Source organism: Scyliorhinus torazame, chromosome 14, assembly GCF_047496885.1.
Source record: "Scyliorhinus torazame isolate Kashiwa2021f chromosome 14, sScyTor2.1, whole genome shotgun sequence".
Taxonomy (NCBI): Eukaryota; Metazoa; Chordata; class Chondrichthyes; order Carcharhiniformes; family Scyliorhinidae; genus Scyliorhinus; species Scyliorhinus torazame.
In genome coordinates, this window is record NC_092720.1 from 13,177,453 (window position 1) to 13,198,744 (window position 21,292).

The 21,292-nt window shown below is 44.3% G+C and overlaps 1 protein-coding gene across 1 annotated transcript in view; it reads left to right on the forward strand.

The window, feature by feature from the left end:
- The window catches only part of dynlt2b (dynein light chain Tctex-type 2B), an 832,392-nt gene that overhangs the window by 91,284 nt on the left and 719,816 nt on the right, over positions 1–21,292 (forward strand). The window lies entirely within an intron of this gene.

Sequence of the window (21,292 nt, forward strand, 5' to 3'; positions counted from 1 at the left end):
AACTAGGAGCAGGAGTAGGCCATCTGGCCCCTCGAGCCTGCTCCGCCATTCAATGAGATCAAGGCTGATCTTTTGTGGACTCAGCTCCACTTTCCGGCCCGAACACCATAACCCTTAATCCCTTTATTCTTCAAAAAACTATTTATTTTTACCTTAAAAACATTTAATGAAGGAGCCTCTACTGCTTCACTGGGCAAGGAATTCCATAGATTCACAACCCTTTGGGTGAAGAAGTTCCTCCTAAACTCGGTTTTAAATCTACTTCCCCTTATTTTGAGGCTATGCCCCCTAGTTCTGCTTTCACCCGCCAGTGGAAACAACCTGCCCGCATCTATCCTATCTATTCCCTTCATAATTTTATATGTTTCTATACGATCCCCCCTCATCCTTCTAAATTCCAACGAGTACAGTCCCAGTCTACTCAACCTCTCCTCGTAATCCAACCCCTTCAGCTCTGGGATTAACCTAGTGAATCTCCACTGCACACCCTCCAGTGCCAGTACGTCCTTTCTCAAGTAAGGAGACCAAAACTGAACACAATACTCCAGGTGTGGCCTCACTAACACCTTGTATAATTGCAGCATAACCTCCCTAGTCTTAAACTCCATCCCTTTAGCAATGAAGGACAAAATTCCATTTGCCTTCTTAATCACCTGTTGCACCTGTAAACCAACTTTTTGTGACTCATGCACTAGCACACCCAGGTCTCTTTGCACAGCAGCATGTTTTAATATTTTATCATTTAAATAATAATCCCTTTTGCTGTTATTCCTACCAAAATGGATCACCTCACATTTGTCAACATTGTATTCCATCTGCCAGACCCTAGCCCATTCACTTAGCCTATCCAAATCCCTCTGCAGACTTCCAGTATCCTCTGCACTTTTGGCTTTACCACTTATCTTAGTGTCGTCTGCAAACTTGGACACATTGCCCCTGGTCCCCAACTCCAAATCATCTATGTAAATTGTGAACAGTTGGGGGCCCAACACTGATCCCTGAGGGACACCACTAGCTACTGATTGCCAACCAGAGAAACACCCATTAATTCCCACTCTTTGCTTTCTATTAATTAACCAATCCTCTATCCATGCTACTACTTTCCCCTTAATGCCATGCATCTTTATCTTATGCAGCAACCTTTTGTGTGGCACCTTGTCAAAGGCATTCTGGAAATCCAGATATACCACATCCATTGGCTCCCCATTATCTACCGCACTGGTAATGTCCTCAACAATTCCACTAAATTAGTTAGGCACGACCTGCCCTTTATGAACCCATGCTGCGTCTGCTCAATGGGACAATTTTGATCCAGATGCCTCGCTATTTCTTCCTTGATGATAGATTCCAGCATATACGGAGATACAGAAGTCTGAGAACACGCACGAACAGACTCAAAAACAGCTTCTTCCCCACTGTCACCAGACTCCTAAATGACCCGCTTATGGACTGATTTCATTAACACTACACCCTGTATGCTTCATCCAATGCCAGTGCTTTTGTAGTTACATTGTATATGTTGTGTTGCCCTATTATGTATTTTCTTTTATTCCCTTTTCTTTTCATGTACTTAATGATTTGTTGAGCTGCTCGCAGAAAAATACTTTTCACTGTACCTCGGTACATGTGACAATAAACAAATCCAATCCAATCCAATCCCTACTACCGAAGTTAAGCTCACTGGCCTATAATTACCCGCTTTCTGCCTACCTCCTTTTTTAAACAATGGTGTCACGTTTGCTAATTTCCAATCCGCCGGGACCACCCCAGAGTCTAGTGAATTTTGGTAAATTATCTCTAGTGCAGTTGCAATTTCCCTAGCCATCGCTTTTAGCACTCTGGGATGCATTCCATCAGGGCCAGGAGTCTTGTCTACCTTTAGCCCCATTTGCTTGCCCATCACTACCTCCTTGGTGACAACAATCCTCTCAAGGTCCTCACCTGTCATAGCCTCATTTCCATCAGTCACTGGCATGTTATTTGTGTCTTCCACTGTGAAGACCGACCCAAAAAACCTGTTCAGTTCCTCAGCCATTTCCTCATCTCCCATTATTACATCTCCCTTCTCATCCTTTAAAGGATTAATATTTACCTTAGCCACTCTTTTTTGTTTTATACATTTGTAGAAACATTTACTATCTGTTGTTATATTCTGAGCAAGTTTACTCTCATAATCTATCTTACTCTTCTTTATAGCTTTTTTAGTAGCTTTCTGTTGCCCCCTAAAGATTTCCCAGTCCTCTAGTCTCCCACTAATCTTTGCTACTTTGTATGCTTTTTCCTTCAATTTGATACTCTCCCTTATTTCCTTTGATATCCACGGTCGATTTTCCCTCTTTCTACCGTCCTTCCTTTTTGTTGGTATAAACCTTTGCTGAGCACTGTGAAAAATCGCTTGGAAGGTTCTCCACTGTTCCTCAACTGTTTCACCATAAAGTCTTTGCTCCCAGTCTACATTAGCTAGTTCTTCTCTCATCCCATTGTAATCTCCTTTGATTAAGCACAAAACACTAGTGCTTGATTTTACCTTCTCACCCTCCATCTGTATTTTAAATTCCACCATATTGTGATCGCTCCTTCTGAGAGGATCCCTAACTACGAGATCCTGAATCAATCCTGTCTCATTACACAGGACCAGATCTAGGACCGCTTGTTCCCTCGTAGGTTCCATTATATACTGTTCTAGGAAACTATCGCAGATACATTCTATAAACTCCTCCTCAAGGCTGCCTTGACCAACCTGGTTAAACCAATCGACATGTAGATTAAAATCCCCCATGATAACTGCTGTACCATTTCTACATACATCATTTATTTCTTTGTTTATTGCCTGCCCCACCATAATGTTACGATTTGGTGGCCTATAGATTACTCCTATCAGTGACTTTTTCGCCTTACTATTCCTGATTTCCACCCAAATGGATTCAACCTTATCCTCCATAGCACCGATGTCATCCCTTACTGTTGCCCGGATATCATCCTTAAATAACAGAGCTACACCACCTCTCTTACCATCCACTCTGTCCTTCTGACTGGTTTGATACCCTCGGATATTTAACTCCCAGTCGTGACCATCTTTGGCTGTTCCCATCTTTCCTACCACACCACCTACCCCGTCGCCCTCTGTGCTGACACCCCGTCACTCTCCACACCACTCCCCCATCACCACCCCGCCCCCTCCACACCACCCCCATCACCCCCCACCCCCTCCACGTCAACCCCCCATCACCCCCCGCCCCCTACACACCAACCCCCATCACCCCCCCACCCCCTCCATGCCAACTCCCCATCACCCTCCACACCAACGCCCCCGTCAACCCCCCACCCCCTCCATGCCAACCCCATCACCCTCCACACCAACCCCTCCACCCCCTCCACGCCAACCCCCCATCACCCCCGCCCCCTCCATGCCAACCCCCCATCACCACCCCGCCCCCTTCACGCCAACCCCCCATCACACCCCCACCCCCTCCACGCCAACCCACCATCACCCTCCACACCAACCCCCGCCCCCTCCACACCAACCCCCCATCAACCTCCACACCAACCCCCCCGTCACCCCCCCCCCCATCACCCTCCACACCAACCCCGCTGTCACCCCCCCCCATCACCCTCCACACCAACTCCCCTCACTTCACTCAATGTTTCCCTCACCAGCCTCCTCAAAACCCTTGTCTCTGACTCCGCTTCTAGCCATTGCCCTCACTGAGGCAGAGGCTACAATCTAAAATTGTTGAACTCCAGTGTTGGATCTGAAAGGCGTTGGAACAATTGCGCAGGTCAAGGACGGAAAGATCGGAATGGGAGCAAGGTGGAGCATGAAAATGGAAGGTGTGTGGGACCTCTGAGTGTGCCTGCAGACTGAACAGTCACCCAATCTGTATCTGCTCTCCCCATTGACTAAATTCAAATAGGTGCAATAAATTGGTGCATCACCTGGAAAGAGTGTTTGGGCCCTTGGACAGTGAGATGGGAAGAGGTACAAGGGAAGGTGTTACATCTCCTACACTTTCATACAAAGTGCTGGGGTAAGGGAGGGGGACGGGTGTTGGAGCTGATTCTGCATCGCTGACAAAGCCAATATCTATTGCCTATCCTGAATTGCCCCTTGGGAAGTGGTGGACTTTCCCCTCGAATCCTTGCAGTCCATGTGGTGAAAGCTCTCCCAGGTAGGGAGTTCCAGTATCTTGAGCTAGCAGCGATGAAGGAATATCCATGTGAGGATGTTGTACTTGACTGAAGGAGAACTTTGTGACGATGTTCTCACGCACCTGCTATCCTTGAATTTCCAGGTGGTAGAAATCGCAGATTTGGAAGGTGCTGTTGAAGGAGCCTTCGTGAGTTGCTGCAGTGCACATTGTAGATGGTACACACAACTGCCAGTGGTGGAGGGATTATAGGTCCGGTGCCAATCAAGACGGTTGCTATCTGCTTTGCATATATCAATCTGAACCAACCACCACATGATGATAATTATTCTGTTTATGTTTAAGTTTTCAGACTGTCCAAAACTATATATCTTGTCCCATCACACATGGTGCAATGACACTAAACAGTGCCAACTTGGTTGAGTCCAGCCAAGGGGAAGGGACAAGAGTTAACTTTTTTTCTGTTGCTTTTCAAAGATTCAGAGTGGAAGTGATTTTGAGACATTTGTTATGGGTCAGCATTTACAGAACCCCAAAGTGTTTCATGGAGTTCAACCGACCCACAACTTGTTATAGATTGTGGAGTGGGAAGCACACGGCGTACTCTCCAGGTGTGATACAGCAATTATGGACAAATGGTTTTTAAAACAAAACAATGTTTATTCTATGAACTCAAGTTAACCTTTTAAAAACAAACATTGAATATCTTAACACCCATTATTTCAAAGAGAACCCCAAAAGACTACAACACTAAATAAACCTTCAAACTGTTCCTTTAAACATCCAAAAGACTTCAAACCTTCAAAAATAAGAACACACCAGGTTACGTTCAATATATTTATAGTCCTTGGATTGTAGAAATCAACAGACCAGCTCTGTGTATCTTCCTGCAGCTCTCAGCAAAATACACAGACACTCCCAGCTGCCTTCTCAAACTGAAACCAAAAGCAGAAGTGAACTCAGCTCCACCCACCCTCTGACATCACTTCAGCAATATGATCAGCTCCATTTCTTAAAGGTACATTGCTTAAACATCCATTTCTTAAAGGTACTCTCAAATGACACCTACCCCCAAGAAAAAAAAATAAACCATCAACTTCAAGATGGTTTCAATTTTCACCTTTACACCATCAATTAAGAAATGCACACAGTAAAAACACTTTACCGGTTCAAAATAAAAACACACGCAAACAGGCATAATAATACAGTCCATTTTTTCCCCCCGTTCTTCTTCCTCCAACCGAAATCCTTCTCGATTGACAGTCTCTTTGAACAAGAAAGTCTCTGCATGATCCATCCATTCCTCTACGCCTCAGCATTTCTCTTTGAAGTTAGATACTTCAGTTCAGTCTGATCACAGATTCCCTTGCAATTCTCCAATACAGGAGCATCGGTTACCACAGCTTTCAGGCAGTCAAACGCATGTTGAAACTCCGCTGTCCATTGAAATTTGTTACATTTCTTGAGCAAGTCCGTCAGTGGAGCAATCACGCTACAAAACTCTTGCTCAAATGTTGGATCAAATCCACTCATGCCAAGAAATCGTATGATTTCCCTTCAAGTCAAGGGTATCGAAAACTCCTCAAGCAAAGTGCTTTGGGCTTTTCCAAATTCACTTTTGGTTAGGTTTATCACCAAACCTGCCTCCTGAAGTCGATCGAATAACTGCAGCAGATGTTTTAAATGTTCTTTCCATGCCTGGCTGAAAATTACCAGATCGTCGATGTATACCGCACAATTGAATAATCCTGAAACAACTTTGTTCGTTAACCGTTGAAATGTGGCTGGGGCATTTTTCATGCCAAATGGCATAACTTTGAATTGGTATATACCATCTGGAGTCTCAAAAGCTGAAATCTGCTTTGCTCTTTCGGATAAAGGTACCTGCCAGTAACCTTTAAGTAAATTCAATTTGGAAATAAAAGCTGATTGTCCCACTTTCTCAATGCAATACTCCAAACGTGGGATAAGATAAGGGTCCGTTCTTGTAACTGCATTCACCTTTCCATAGTCCACACACAACCGTTGGGTACCGTCTGGTTTAGGTACCATCACTATGGGTGAGCTCCATTGGCTGCAACTCACTTCAATTATGCCATTTTTACGCATACTCTCAATCTCTTTGTTAACCTATGCCAATTTTAAAGGGTCTGTATGGGTGTTGTTTGATTGGAACAGCATTTCCCACATCTACATCATGTATTATGTACCATCATGGAAACATTTTAGTATTTCCCAATTTATCTCTACAAACTTGCCCATGTGATATCAATAACTCTTTCAGGTCAGTTTGTTTTTCCTCTGGAAGATAACTCAACATTTTATCCCAATTTTTAAGAACATCCTCATTTTCCAATTTAATTTGAGGTATGTCAAATTCACAGTCATCTGGATTTGGTTCGTCACTTTGAGTTAGAATCATTAAAACCTCCTCCTTTTTCTCTCCTTCCCTTTCAAAGTACCTTTTAAGCATATTCACATGACAGACTCGGTGAATCTTCCTTCTATCTGGTGTTTTTAACCACATAATTCACCTCACTTAATTTCCTTTCAATCCGATATGGTCCACAAAACCTAGCTTTTAAAGGTTCACCTACCACTGGTAACAACACTAAAACTTTATCTCCACTGGCAAAACTACAAACTTTGGAGTTCTTGCCCGCTACCCGTTTCATCACATTTTGTGCAACTTTCAAATGTTGTCTCGCCAATTCACCTGCCCTATTTAATCGTTCCCTAAAATTTGACACGTAATCCAATAGTGCAACTTCCAATTTCTCACCCACCAATTTTTCTTTAATCAATTTAATTGGTCCTCTTACCTCATGACCAAAGATTAGTTCAAAAGGACTAAATTTGGTTGACTCATTAGGTACGAATGGAATTCCTTTATCCCAATCCTCTGGATAATCTTGACAATAATCCCTCAACATTGTCTTTAATGTCCGATGCCACCTTTCTAATGCTCCCTGTGATTCTGGATGGTATGCAGTTGATTTAAATTGTTTTATTCCTAAACTATCCATAACTCCTTTGAATAACTTTGAGGTAAAATTTGATCCTTGATCCGATTGAATTTCTGTGGGTAGTCCATATCTAGTAAAGAATTTCAGTAACTCCTCCACAATCTTTTTAGCTGTAATATTATGTACTGGAATGGCCTCTGGAAACCTAGTAGACACATCCATTATAGTCAAAAGATATTGATTCCCACTTTTTGTTTTAGGAAGCAGTCCTACACAATCAATTAGGGCCCTTGTAAAAGGTTCCTCAAATGCTGGAATGGGCATTAAGGGCGCTGGATTTATCACTGCTTGAGGTTTCCCTGTCACTTGACATGTGTGACATGATTGACAAAATTTAACTACATCTTTATGTAGTCCAGGCCAATAAAAATGTTTCTGGATTTTAGCTTGAGTTTTCCTTATCCCCAAATGACCTCCCACTGGTACCTCATGTGCAACTCGCAACACCTCCTTTCTATACCCTACCGGCAATACTACTTGATGAACTTCTGCCCACTTTTCATCTGCCTGCATATGCACAGGTCGCCATTTTCTCATCAAGACATCACTTTTACGGTAATAACACTCTGGTATACTCTCAGATTCCTCTTCCGTATATGCTTTCGGATATATCCGTTTTATTTCTACATCTTTCTGTTGTAACTCTGCCAATTTTCCTGAACATAAAATATCCACCTCATTCTCCACCTGTTCTTGTTCTTTTTCAACCATCTGATCAAAAATCGTTTCTGATAATTGCATTGCAACTTCATCTTCACTCTTTGCTTTCTCCTCTTGTCTTAAGCTGTGACTTTGCGACCTTGTTACTACACAATCCGGAAAAATCCCAGGATATTCGTCCTTCAACACTTCAGTTGTCTGATGTTCCACTGGCTTATCAACCACAGGAGGCATCACTCCCACCTGCGATCCAGATATATCATTACCCAAGATAAACTGTATTCCTGGACAAGATAGTTTCTCTATTACTCCTACTACCACTTCACCACTCTTCACTAGACTTTCCAACCTTACCTTATATAATGGAACACTACTCCTCTCACCCTGAATTCCACATATTACCACCTTTTCTGGCAACATTCTTTCCAACCTACATAATTCCTCATCTCTTACCATTAAAGATTGACTAGCTCCTGTATCTCTTAAAATTGTGAGTTTGTTGCCTGCTACTCCTGATACACATGAGTAAACTTTACCCACACAAATAAATTCTTTAAAGAGATCTGGCACCTTCTTATTAATCACCTCTTGATCAGGCTGTACAATCTTTTGCACCTCCTTCGCTTCACTTGTGCTTTCCTTTACCACTTTAACAATCCCCACTGTCTTATCCTGTTTGACCACACCAGCCTTCCCAGTGCTTTTCTTCAACCACCAACACTGTGACTTGACATGGCCTAGTTTATTACAGTGAAAACATTTGAAACTTTTCCTTTCTTTTCCACCCTCCTGGATCTCTTTTTTAATCTGAGGTACACTCTCCTTATTATCTCCCATCAGATCACCTTTACCTTTGCCACTTGAGTATTTCTCATGTCCCCAGTGTCTGTCCCTCACAGGCTGAAACTGATGTTGGAAACCAAACTTTGATTTATGAACTAATTCATAATCATCTGCCATTTCTGCTGCTAACCTTGCAGTTTTAACCCTCTGCTCTTCCACATGAGTTCTCACTACATCAGGAATTGAATTTCTAAACTCCTCCAAAATTATAATTTCCCGGAGAGCTTCATACGTTTGGTCTATTTTCAAAGCCCTTATCCACCTATCAAAATTACTCTGTTTGAGCCTTTCAAACTCCATTTATGTTTGACCAAATTCTTTCCTTAAATTTCTAAACCTTTGTCTGCAGGCTTCAGGCACTAGTTCATATGCACCTAAGATGGATATTTTCACCTCCTCATACGTTCCAGATACCTCCTCCGGTAGTGATGCAAACACTTCACTAGCTCTACCTACCAGCTTTGTTTGAATCAGTAATACCCACATGCCTGTGGCCATTTCATTTGTTTAGCTACCTTCTCAAATGAAATGCAAAAGGCTTCTACCTCCTTCTCGTCAAACCTTGGCAATGCTTGGACATATTTAAATAGATCCCCACCAAGCCTTCGACTTTGACGCTCTTTCTCACTATCCTCATCACTATCATCCAACTGTATGTGTCCCTTTACGTCTGCGGATTTTAACTGACTGTCATGTTTCATGGCCATTTTCTGAAATTCAAACTCTCTCTCTTTATCTTTTTACCTGATCTGTATCTCCCTTTCTCTTTCTTTTTGTTCTCCTTATGCTATTCTTTCTTTTCTCATTTCTTCTCTCTCTCTTTCTTTTTCCTCTCTATCTCTTTTGTATTCAAGCTGTTTTAATTCTTTCTCATGTTCCATTTGTCTAATTTGCAACTGAATTTTTGCCATTTCCAATGAACTTTAAATGCTTAACCACCACCATAAATACTCATCTTTTCGCATTATGTCAGGTAATGTTAACTGCAATGTTTTTGCCAAATCTAACAGTCTGCTTTTAGTCTCGGTCCATAAGATGCTGCGTGTGACCGTCTCCACCCCCAAAAACTTCTGAGCCTCTGAAAGAGCCATTGTCTACAGCACACCCCACATTTAAACTAAAATACCACACCTGAAAAGCAACCACAATATGCTCACCCCTCACTGTCTTTAAGTTCACTAAGCCAATCCAATCGATAGACTTTTATCCCCCTCGAGCCCCCAATTGTTATGGGTCCTGGTTTACAGGACGCCAAAATGTTTCATGGAGTTCAACCGACCCACAACTTGTAATAGATTGTGGTGTGGGAAGCACACGGCGTACTCTCCAGGTGTGATACAGCGGAAATGGACAAATGGTTTTTAAAACAAAACAATGTTTATTCTATGAACTCAAGTTAATCTTTTAAAAACAAACATTGAATATCTTAACACCCATTACTTCAAAGAGAACCCCAAAAGACTACAACCCTAAATAATCCTTCAAACTGTTCCTTTAAACATCCAAAAGACTTCAAACCTTCAAAAATAAGAACACACCAGGTTTCATTCAATCTATTTATAGTCCTTGGATTGCAGACATCAACAGACCAGCTCTGTGTTTCTTCCTGCAGCTCTCAGCAAAACACCCAGCTGCCTTCTCAAACTGAAACCAAAAGCAGAAGTGAGCTCAGCTCCCCCCACCCTCTGACATCACTTCAGTAATATTGTCAGCTCCATTTCATAAAGGTACATTGCTTAAACATCCATTTCTTAAAGGTACTCTCACATGACACATTCCATCCTTGTTTGCTGGAATTTCCTTTCGCCCTCCAATGGGCCATTCTATGACTGTTGACACGTCCCAGGTGGCCATCAGCTGCTTTTCCCTTTGAGGGGGAGAGCTGACTGGTGTTAATTTAACCTGGGGATCACCACACCTCAGGCAAAGGGCAGATTTAAGAAGTGGGGGCATCATGAATTTTTTAAAAAAAAATTTTAGAGTACCCAATTAATGTTTTCCAATTAAGGGGCAATTTAGCGTGGCCAATCCACCTAGCCTGCACATCTTTGGGTTGTGGGGGCGAAACCCACTCAGAAACGGGGAGAATGTGCAAACTCCACACGGACAGTGACTCAGAGCTGGGATCGAGCCTGGGTCCTCAACGCCGTGAGGCAGCAGGGCTAACCCACTGCGCCACCGTGCTGCCGGGCATCATGAATGACCTCAGCTGGTACGGGAATTGAACCCACGCTGCTGGCCTCGCTCTGCATCACAAACCAGCTGTCTAATCAAGTGAGCACAGTAAGAAGTCTTACAACACCAGGTTAAAGTCCAACAGGATTGTTTTGAATCACTAGCTTTCGGAGCACAGCTCCTTCCTCAAGTGAATGAAGAGGTGGGTTCCGAATCAAGTGAGCTAAACCTTATACTTTTACTTTATTATTAGATTAGTTAAGTGGTTACATTCCTTGTGTGATTCAGACCTTAATTATGGTTAACCTACTTAATTCCTCCACCAGTACCCTCAAATTTAGAAGATTAAGGGATAATTAAGTGATACTTGATGTGATTAAGGATTTGATAAGGATGAGTTGGGAAGATGATGATGAAGATTATGATGACAATAATGGAAACGATAAAGATAATCACAAGAACCCATGCAGAGTTGGAGTGGACTACACGCTCCTCAGAGTTGTTTCACCATTCAGGAAGATCATTGCTAATTATCTACGCTGAGTGCACTTTGCCTTCCTATCCCTGTATTGAGAGCTAAGAAGAGCCAGGAGGAAACATGAGAAGTCTTTGGCAGATAGGATCAAGGATAACCCTAAAGCTTTCTATAGATATGTCAAGAGTAAACAAATGATTAGGGTAAGAGTAGGGCCAGTCAAGGACAGTAGTGGGAAGTTGTGCTTGGAGTCCGAGGAGATAGGAGAGGTGCTAAATGAATATTTTTCGTCAGTATTCACACAGGAAAAAGACAATGTTGTCGAGGAGAATACTGAGATTCAGGCTACTAGGCTAGAAGGGCTTGAGGTTCATAAGGAGGAGGTGTTAGCAATTCTGGAAAGAGTGAAAATAGATAAGTCCCCTGGGCCGGATGGGATTTATCCTAGGATTCTCTGGGAAGCTAGGGAGGAGATTGCTGAGCCTTTGGCTTTGATCTTTAAGTCATCTTTGTCTACAGGAATAGTGCCAGAAGACTGGAGGATAGCAAATGTTGTCCCCTTGTTCAAGAAGGGGAGTAGAGACAACCCCGGTAACTATAGACCAGTGAGCCTTACTTCTGTTGTCGGCAAAGTCTTGGAAAGGTTTTTAAGAGATAGGATGAATAATCATCTGGAAAGGAATAATTTGATTAGAGATAATCAACACGGTTTTGTGAAGGGTAGGTCGTGCCTCACAAACCTCATTGAGTTCTTTGAGAAGGTGACCAAACAGGTGGATGAGGGTAAAGCAGTTGATGTGGTGTATATGGATTTCAGTAAAGCGTTTGATAAGGTTCCCTACGGTAGGCTACTGCAGAAAATATGGAGGCATGGGATTCAAGGTGATTTAGCAGTTTGGATCAGAAATTGGCTAGCTGGAAGAAGACAAAGGGTGGTGGTTGATGGGAAATGTTCAGACTGGAGTCCAGTTACAAGTGGTGTACCACAAGGATCTGTTTTGGGGCCACTGCTGTTTGTCATTTATATAAATGACCTGGAGGAGGGCGTAGAAGGATGGGTGAGTAAATTTGCAGACAACACTAAAGTCGGTGGAGTTGTGGACAGTGCGGAAGGATGTTACAAGTTACAGAGGGACACAGATAAGCTGCAGCGCTGGGCTGAGAGGTGGCAAATGGAGTTTAATGCAGAAAAGTGTGAGGTGATTCATTTTGGAAGGGATAATAGGAAGACAGAGTACAGGGCTGATGGTAAGATTCTTGGCAGTGTGGATGAGCAGAGAGATCTCGGTGTCCATGTACATAGATCCCTGAAAGTTGCCACCCAGGTTGAGAGGGTTGTTAAGAAGGCATACGGTGTGTTAGCTTTTATTGGTAGAGGGATTGAGTTTCGGAGCCATGAGGTCATGTTGCAGCTGTACAAAACTCTGGTGCGGCCACATTTGGAGTATTGCGTGCAATTCTGGTCGCCGCATTATAGGAAGGATGTGGAAGCATTGGAAAGGGTGCAGAGGAGATTTACCAGAATATTGCCTGGTATGGAGGGAAGATCTTATGAGGGAAGGCTGAGGGACTTGAGGCTGTTTTCATTAGAGAGAAGAAGGTTAAGAGGTGACTTAATTGAGGCATACAAGATGATCAGAGGATTAGATAGGGTGGACAGTGAGAGCCTTTTTCCTCGGATACTGATGTCTAGCACGAGGGGACATAGCTTTAAATTGAGGAGAGATAGATATAGGACAGATGTCAGAGGTAGGTTCTTTACTCAGAGAGTAGTAAGGGAGTGGAATGCCCTGCCTGCAACAGTAGTGGACTCGCCAACGCTAAGGGCATTCAAATGGTCATTGGATAGACATATGGACGATAAGGGAATAGTGTAGATGGGCTTTAGAGTGGTTTCACAGGTCGGCACAATATCAAGGGCCGAAGGGCCTGTACTGCGCTGTAATGTTCTACGTTCTATGTTCTATTGTTCAATTTTCCCCCAATGTCCTTCGTGATGGTGATCAGCATGAAGCTGGCGTGATGTTCAAGGTGATGTTGATCATGTTTATCTATCCAGGCTGTACCAGAAAGCCTGTTCTTTTATATAAGTGCAGGCAACATATTGGAGTGAAAGAACACTCAGTGTGGATACCAATCAATACTTGCAATTGGTGTCCTGCTGGTTCAAAGCAAAGGCATGATTGCCCTTCCCAGAATCTGTGTTTTGGTTACCATTGTCCGCCCTTTACACCAGGGTTTCTGTATGTTTTTGTTGGACATGTTGCAAAACTGAAGCTTACTGGGGTTATCTTCATCTTTCACTTGGCTTCCAATATTCTATTGTAGCCTTGCTATTATATCAGCACTCTACTATGGACGGCACGGTAGCACAGTAGTTAGCAACTGTTGCTCCACAGCGCCAGGGACCCATGGCCGATTGCCAGCTTAGGTCACTGTCTGTGCAGAATCTGCACGTTCTCCCCGTGTCTGCGTGGGTTTCCTCCGGGTGCTTCGGTTTCCTCCCACAAGTCCCGAAAGACGTGCTTGTTAGGTGAATTGGACATTCTGAATTCTCCCTCTGTGTACCCGAACAGGCGGCAGAATGTGGCGATGAGGGGCTTTTCACAGTAACTTCATTGCACTGTTAATGTGTGCCTACTTGTGACAATAAAGATTATTATGGAAGTTTATGGTGGGGGCAGGTTCAGTCGAAGTATTCAAAAGAGAATCGGATTGACATCTGAAAAGGAAGAATGTGCAAGGTTACGGACAGAAGTAAGAGAGTGGTCCGAGTGGGATGTTCTTTCAGAGAGCCAGTGCAGACTTGATGGGCCGAGTGGCTCCCTTCTGCACAGTAAAGATCCTTTGGAAAAACAAATGTTAGCTACAAGTGGCTGCATGAGATGAATGAAGGCCCATCAAGTCTGACCAATTATTTGAGATGATGTGGAGATGCCGGCGTTGGACTGGGTGAGCACAGTAAGAAGTCTTACAACACCAGGTTAAGGTCCAACAGGTTTGTTTCAAATCACTAGCTTTCGGAGTGCAGCTCCTTCCTCAGGTGCGTGATCAGGTAGGTTTCACAAACACCTACATAGAAAAAGTCAATGATGCAAGATGATACTTTAAATGCGAGTCTTTGCAGGTAGTTAAGTCTTTGGGCAATTGGTTCCCAATGTGATATCCAGTAACTGGCCTGGTAAATATTTAGCTCAAAACCTTCTGAGTCAATTTTCAAAGTAGCAAAGATATGTAAGGGGATCATTTCCCCATTAACTGCTTGGGAGTTAGCAGGGAACAAACATTGGTGAATCCTATCACATATTAAAATCTTCACCAGCACCTCTACCAGCTAGAGGAACAAGGGCAGTAAATGCATAGAAATATGATCATCTACAAATTCTGTCCAAATCAAGCACACTATCCTAATTTGGAAATATACCAACTGTTCCTTTATTGTGGCCAGGTCAATGTTCTGTAGCTCTGTCCATATCAGCACTATACCCCCACCACAGGGGTTTCAGCGGTTTCACCACCACCTTCTCAAGGGTAATTCGGAATAGGCATATCTTCTGGCGAAGCCAGCGACATCCACGTCCTGCAAACGAGTAAACAAACTAAACCACCAGTTAACCACCCAAGGGTTGAAGGTGCAAATGCGTCAATTACCTTTTATCATTGTACTTTCTCAGGATGAGGCATCACCACTAAGGTCAGCATTTATTGCTTATTCCTACTTTCCAAGTGTTTTCCTTGGCCATGTTAGAGAGCCAATCATGTTGGTGCATATCTGGAGCCACATACAGACTCATTCCAGGAATAGAGAGCTGGTTCCCTTCACTGAGGGGATCAGTGAGCCTTCTGGGGTTTTAATGACAACCTGACAGCTCTGTGGTCACTTTTGATGTTGGCAACTATTTATTTTATTCTTTTTAATTCAGATCTGGCCACTAGAATTCAGCATTGTGAAAGCAACATATCAATAATAGACCTGTCTCCCTCAACATTGTGCTGAATGTTATACAGCGACAGGGCCATACACATGGGTTTAGTACACGATTGATATACAGTGGGTTTGGAAACATTTTTGAGATAATAGATTTAATATGTACCTAATTACTCTGTACCTGCCCTTTGGAATGTTTGGTGGGACAATGTAAATACAGTATTATTCTTTATCTAACTTATGATGTTACAGGGCGGCACGGTGGCGCAGTGGTTAGCACTGCTGCCTACGACACTTAGGACCCGGGGAGGGACTGTCTGTATGGAGTTTGCACATTCTCCCCAAGTGAAACCCACCTGATCACGCACCTGAGGAAGGAGCTGCACTCCGAAAGCTAGTGATTTGAAACAAACCTGTTGGACCTTAACCTGGTGTTGTAAGACTTGTTACTGTGCTCACCCCAGTCCAACGCCGGCATCTCCACATCATCTCAAATAATTGGTCAGACTTGATAGGCCTTCATTCATCTCATACAGCCACTTGTAGTTTACCATTTGTTTTTCCAAAGGATCTTTACTGTGCAGAAGATAGAGTGGACAGGATAAAATAGTTTTCCTTGGTGGAGAATTCTAGAAGCAGGGGACACGGTAGCACAGGGCTAAATCGCTGGCTTTGAAAGCAGACCAAGGAAGGCCAGCAGCACGGTTCAATTCCCATACCAGCCTCCCCAAACAGGCGTCAGAATTTGGCGGCTAGGGGCTTTTCACAGTAACTTCATTTGAAGCCTACTTGTGACAATAAGCGATTTTCATTTCATTTCAGTGGTTAGCACTGTGGCTTCTCGGCTCCAGGGTACCAGGTTCGATTCCCGGCTTGGGTCACTGTCTGTGCGGAGTCTGCACGTTTTCCCCGTGTCTGCGTGGGTTTCCTCCGGGTGCTCCGGTTTCCTTCCGAAAGACGTGCTGCTCGGTGAATTGGACATTCTGAATTCTCCCTGTGTACCCGAACAGGTGCTGGAATGTGGCGACTAGGGGCTTTTCACAGTAATTTCATTGCAGTGTTAATGTAAGCCTACTTGTGACAATAAAGATTATTATTATTACATAGATTCAAGGTAAGAGGAAGACATACACAGAGGGGAATGGAAGTCCGGAATTCGCTGCCCGAGTAGGTGGGGGAGGCAGAGACCTTAAACTCTTTTTAAAAAGTAGTTGGATCTCCAACTTAAATGCTCTAAGCCATGGAGCGGGTGCAGGAAGGTGAGATTACAAAGGGCACCTGGGTGTCCTCGGGCTGGCATGGACAAGATGGGCTGAATGGCTTCCTTTTGTGCTGTACCCTTTCTTTGATTCAATGACCCTCAGCCTCAAAAGCTTTTTTGAGGGAGAAAGTTGCAAATTTCCACAATCCTTTGTGTGACGAAGTACTGACCTGGCATCACTCCTGAACTATTAGGATCCAACAACGCCCCCCACCCCCAACCCCCCTAAACCAGACTAAATGTAAACTCCCTTAATCTGTAAACTCCCTTAATCATCTTCAACACCACATATGCATCACCCTTAATCTTCTGCGTTGCACCCGCTCCTGAGGACAGTGCAGAGGGAGTTTTACTCTGTATCTAACCCCGTGCTGTACCTGTCCTGGGAGTGTTTGATGGGGACAGTGTAGAGGGAGCTTTACTCTGTATCTAACGCTGTGCTGTACCTGTCCTGGGAGTGTTTGATGGGGACAGTGTAGAGGGAGCTTTACTCTGTATCTAACGCTGTGCTGTACCTGTCCTGGGAGTGTTTGATGGGGACAGTGTAGGGGAGCTTTACTTTGTATCTAACCCCGTGCTGTACCTGTCCTGTGGGTGTGTGATGGGGACAGTGTAGGGGGAGCTTTACTCTGTATCTAACCCCGTGCTGTACCTGTCCTGGGACTGATTGATGGGGACAGTGTAGAGGGAGCTTTACTCTGTATCTAACGCTGTTCTGTACCTGTCCTGGGAGTGTTTGATGGGGACAGTGTACAGGGAGCTTTGCTCTGTATCTAACCTGCGAGGTATTGAACCTCGGAGTGTATCAAAAAGCGCTGAACACCTTTTGGTTTCTTCATCAATCATGTTATTCCACACAAAAATTCTCATGAATTAAAAAGCAGAGGCTGCTCAGGATACTGAGAGCTGAGAGTTTGGGCAGGACATTTTCCGTGAGTGAAAATCTTTCAAATGGAAAATTTAAATGATGCTGAGCTCAGCTTTAGTCCTTGGTTGTGAAGCTCAGATGAGGGAACATTCCTGGAAGCCCATTTCATTTTGTCAGAGACAAATTACCCTTAATAAGGATTGATTACATCAGACGCTAAAGCTATACTGAAAATAACTGGGAGGGACCTTCCATTGCTTAATTTTAACCCAGAGAAAAATGATAGGTTGCTCAGAAACATCTGAAAATATAATTATTATTCTAAAAACCCACCTACTTGCCAAGAACAAAACAGGATCCTGCCCAGGGGAAATTGTGGCCTGGGTGTTTGTGGAGTTCAGAATGTCCGATGCAAAATTCTCCTTGAGTAATGGCACAATATTCCCAAACCAAGTGGCGGGCTGCCTCGCGTTGTGAGATGGGATGGACACAGAAGGTGCCGGGTGAAAAGACACTTCAGGTCCTTCAACATCCATCGAGGGAATATCGGAACAGGAGTAGACCATTCGTCAACCCCTCGATTCTGTTCTGCCATTTAATGGTAGATTTGAATCTTAATTCCATCTTGACTCCTTGTTTCCATAACCTTCAGCATCTTTACCAAGCAAAAGTCCACCAATTTAAATTTCCCAGCTGAATTGGCAGAGGTATAGAATATTAAAATAAGGATATAATGTTGGAATTGTATAAGACACCGGTGAGGCCTCAATGGGAGTATTGTGTGTATTTCTGGAGAGAGTGCAGAGGAGGTTTACAAGAATATTGACAGGGCTGTAAAAGTATGGCTACGAGGGGAGATTGGATAGGTTGGGGTTATTTTCCTGGGAACAAAAAGGGCTGAGGGGACGACTTAATTGAGGTGTACAAAATTATGAGGGGAGGAGATAGAGTGGACAGGATAAAATAGTTTTCCTTGGTGGAGAATTCTAGAAGCAGGGGACACGGTAGCACGGGGCTGTTTAGCACAGGGCTAAATCGCTGGCTTTGAAAGCAGATCAAGGCAGGCCAGCAGCACGGTTCAATTCCCGTAACAGCCTCCCCGAACAGGCGTCGGAATGTGGCGACTAGGGGCTTTTCACAGTAACTTCATTTGAAGCCTACTTGTGACAATAAGCGATTTTCATTTCATTTCATTTCAGTGGTTAGCACTGTGGCTTCACGGCTCCAGGGTACCAGGTTCGATTCCTGGCTTGGGTCACTGTCTGTGCGGAGTCTGCACGTTTTCCCCGTGTCTGCGTGGGTTTCCTCCGGGTGCTCCGGTTTCCTCCCGAAAGACGTGCTGCTAGGTGAATTGGACATTCTGAATTCTCCCTGTGTACCCGAACAGGTGCCGGAATGTGGCGACTAGGGGCTTTTCACAGTAATTTCATTGCAGTGTTAATGTAAGCCTACTTGTGACAATAAAGATTATTATTATTACATAGATTCAAGGTAAGAGGAAGAACTTTTTTACACAGAGGGGAATGAAAGTCCGGAATTCGCTGCCCGAGTAGGTGGGGGAGGCAGAGACCTTAAACTCTTTTTAAAAAGTAGTTGGATCTGCACCTTAAATGCTCTAAGCCATGGAGCGGGTGCAGGAAGGTGAGATTACAAAGGGCACCTGGGTGTCTTTGGGCTGGCATGGACAAGATGGGCTGAATGGCCTGCTTTTGTGCTGTACCCTTTCTTTGATTCAATGACCCTCAGCCTCAATAGCTTTTTTGAGGGAGAACGTTGCAAATTTCCACAATCCTTTGTGTGACGAAGTACTGACCTGGCATCACTCCTGAACTATTCAGATCCAACAATGCCCCCCCCCCCCCCCCCCCCCCACCCCCAACCCCCCTGAACCAGAGTAAATGTAAACTCCCTTAATCATCTTCCACACCTCATATGGATCACCCTTAATCTTCTGCGTTGCACCCGCTCCTGAGGCCACTATATATTTCCTGGGGGGCCTAGAACTGAACTCCATGCTCTGGATGGGGGTCTCACACGAGGTGAAAACAACCAAAACAGAACCTATTGGCATAAGCAACTTTAATATTTCTGGTGATGATCTTTTGTTTGAAAACCAAGCTGAAGGCTAACGTTGACATTCCAGTCCTGATGTTTTTTATCATGCTGATCAAAGTGTATTAAACGACTGAATAACCTCCAAGACTATTTGGTTCCACGTCATGAGGCACAGAAGGAAATATAATATTTCTCGACTGTACATTCAATAGAACAGTCTGGTGTAAAAATCAGAAAAGTGCCCCAAACCCCATTTCTGCAGGGAATAGCCTGACGAGGGACTGCCTGGGGTCAATAATACCTGTCACAACCACAGGGTGTGAGCAAAGACCCACACGGCAGACTGGCCAAGAAAGTGAATGCCCCGCTCCATGGCAAACTGGATAGAAAGTTGGCTTAGTGACAGGATTCAAAGGATTATGGACGATGGCTGCCCTTGCAAATGGAAAGTTGTCTTAAATGGTGTCTGCCGGCACAACGATTGGCCGAGTGGGGGACAGTGTGGAGGATAGCTACAATCTCCAGAATGATAGACAGGAGATGGGCCGGTGGAGCGGGTGATAAAGTGGCAAATGGAATTTAACACAGAGAAGTGTGAGGTCAGCATTTAGGGAGGGCAAACAGTTATAGGAAGTACAGAATAAATGGGAATATACTAAGAGGGGTCGGTGAAGTGGGAGATCTTGGCGTACAAGTACACAGGTCCCTAAAGGCAGCAGTTCAAGTGGACAAGGTTGTAAAGAAAGTATATGGAATGCTCTCCTTCATTGGCAGAGAGGAATTGTACAATAATAATCTTTACTATTGTCACAAGTAGGCTTACATTAACACTGCAATGAAGTTACTGTGAAAAGCCCCGAGTCGCCACATTCCGGCGCCTGTTCGGGGACACGGAGGGAGAATTCAGAATGTCCAATTCACCTAACAGCACGTCTTTCGGGACTTTTGGGGGGAAACCGGAGCACCCGGAGGAAACCCACGCAGGCACGGGGAGAACATGCAGACTCCGCACAGACAGTGACCCAAGCCGGGAATCGAACCTGGGGCCCTGGTGCTGTGAAGCAACAGTGCTGACCACTGTAAACACCAGTGAGGCCATAACTGGAGTATTGTGTGCAGTTCGGGTCACCACATTACAGGAAGGACGTTATTACTCTGGACAGAGTGCAGAGGAGATTTACAAGAATGTTGCCAGAGCTGTAAAAGTGCTGTAAAAGATTCTCGCGCCCCCCCCCCCGGAGATTCTCCGACCCGGCGCGGGATCGGAGAATCACGGCCAAGATTTGTCAGTCTAACTGGTTACATTTCAAAACCCAAATACAGAGGTTTATGGAGTCTGTGCTTCGAAGATAGATAACATTGGTCCACCTCTTCTAATCAGGATCGGAGCCCCTAGGTCTGACTTTGATCAGGTGAAAAAATATACACTTATCCTTTATAGGCAACCTTCCGATGGGGGATCCTTCCAAACTCAGTCCAAAATTCCAAACTCAGGAAGCGGCGGAAGCAATCTACGCAGAGGCCATGTCCAATTTCTGTGGCACCAGCTGCTGTATTCTGGTAAGTGATGAGTTTAAATGTTCCAAAACCTCTTTGAAAAGTTACAGAGAGAAGATACGCGGGTGGGTAGGGTGGATAGGGTAGGCAGATCAGGGGTGGCAGGTGGGTGGGGTGGCTGCTGGGTAGGGTGATCAGGTCACGGGGTATGTCGGGGGGCAGTCAAGGAATCAGGGGTGTTGGGTGTTGGGGGCATTTCAGGTCGCCGGGGAAGACAGTGTCAGGGGCAGAGTTGGAAGTTTGAATTGGAGGTTGGGGGATAGTCAGAATGTCAAGGAGGGATTGGGGGCATTAGT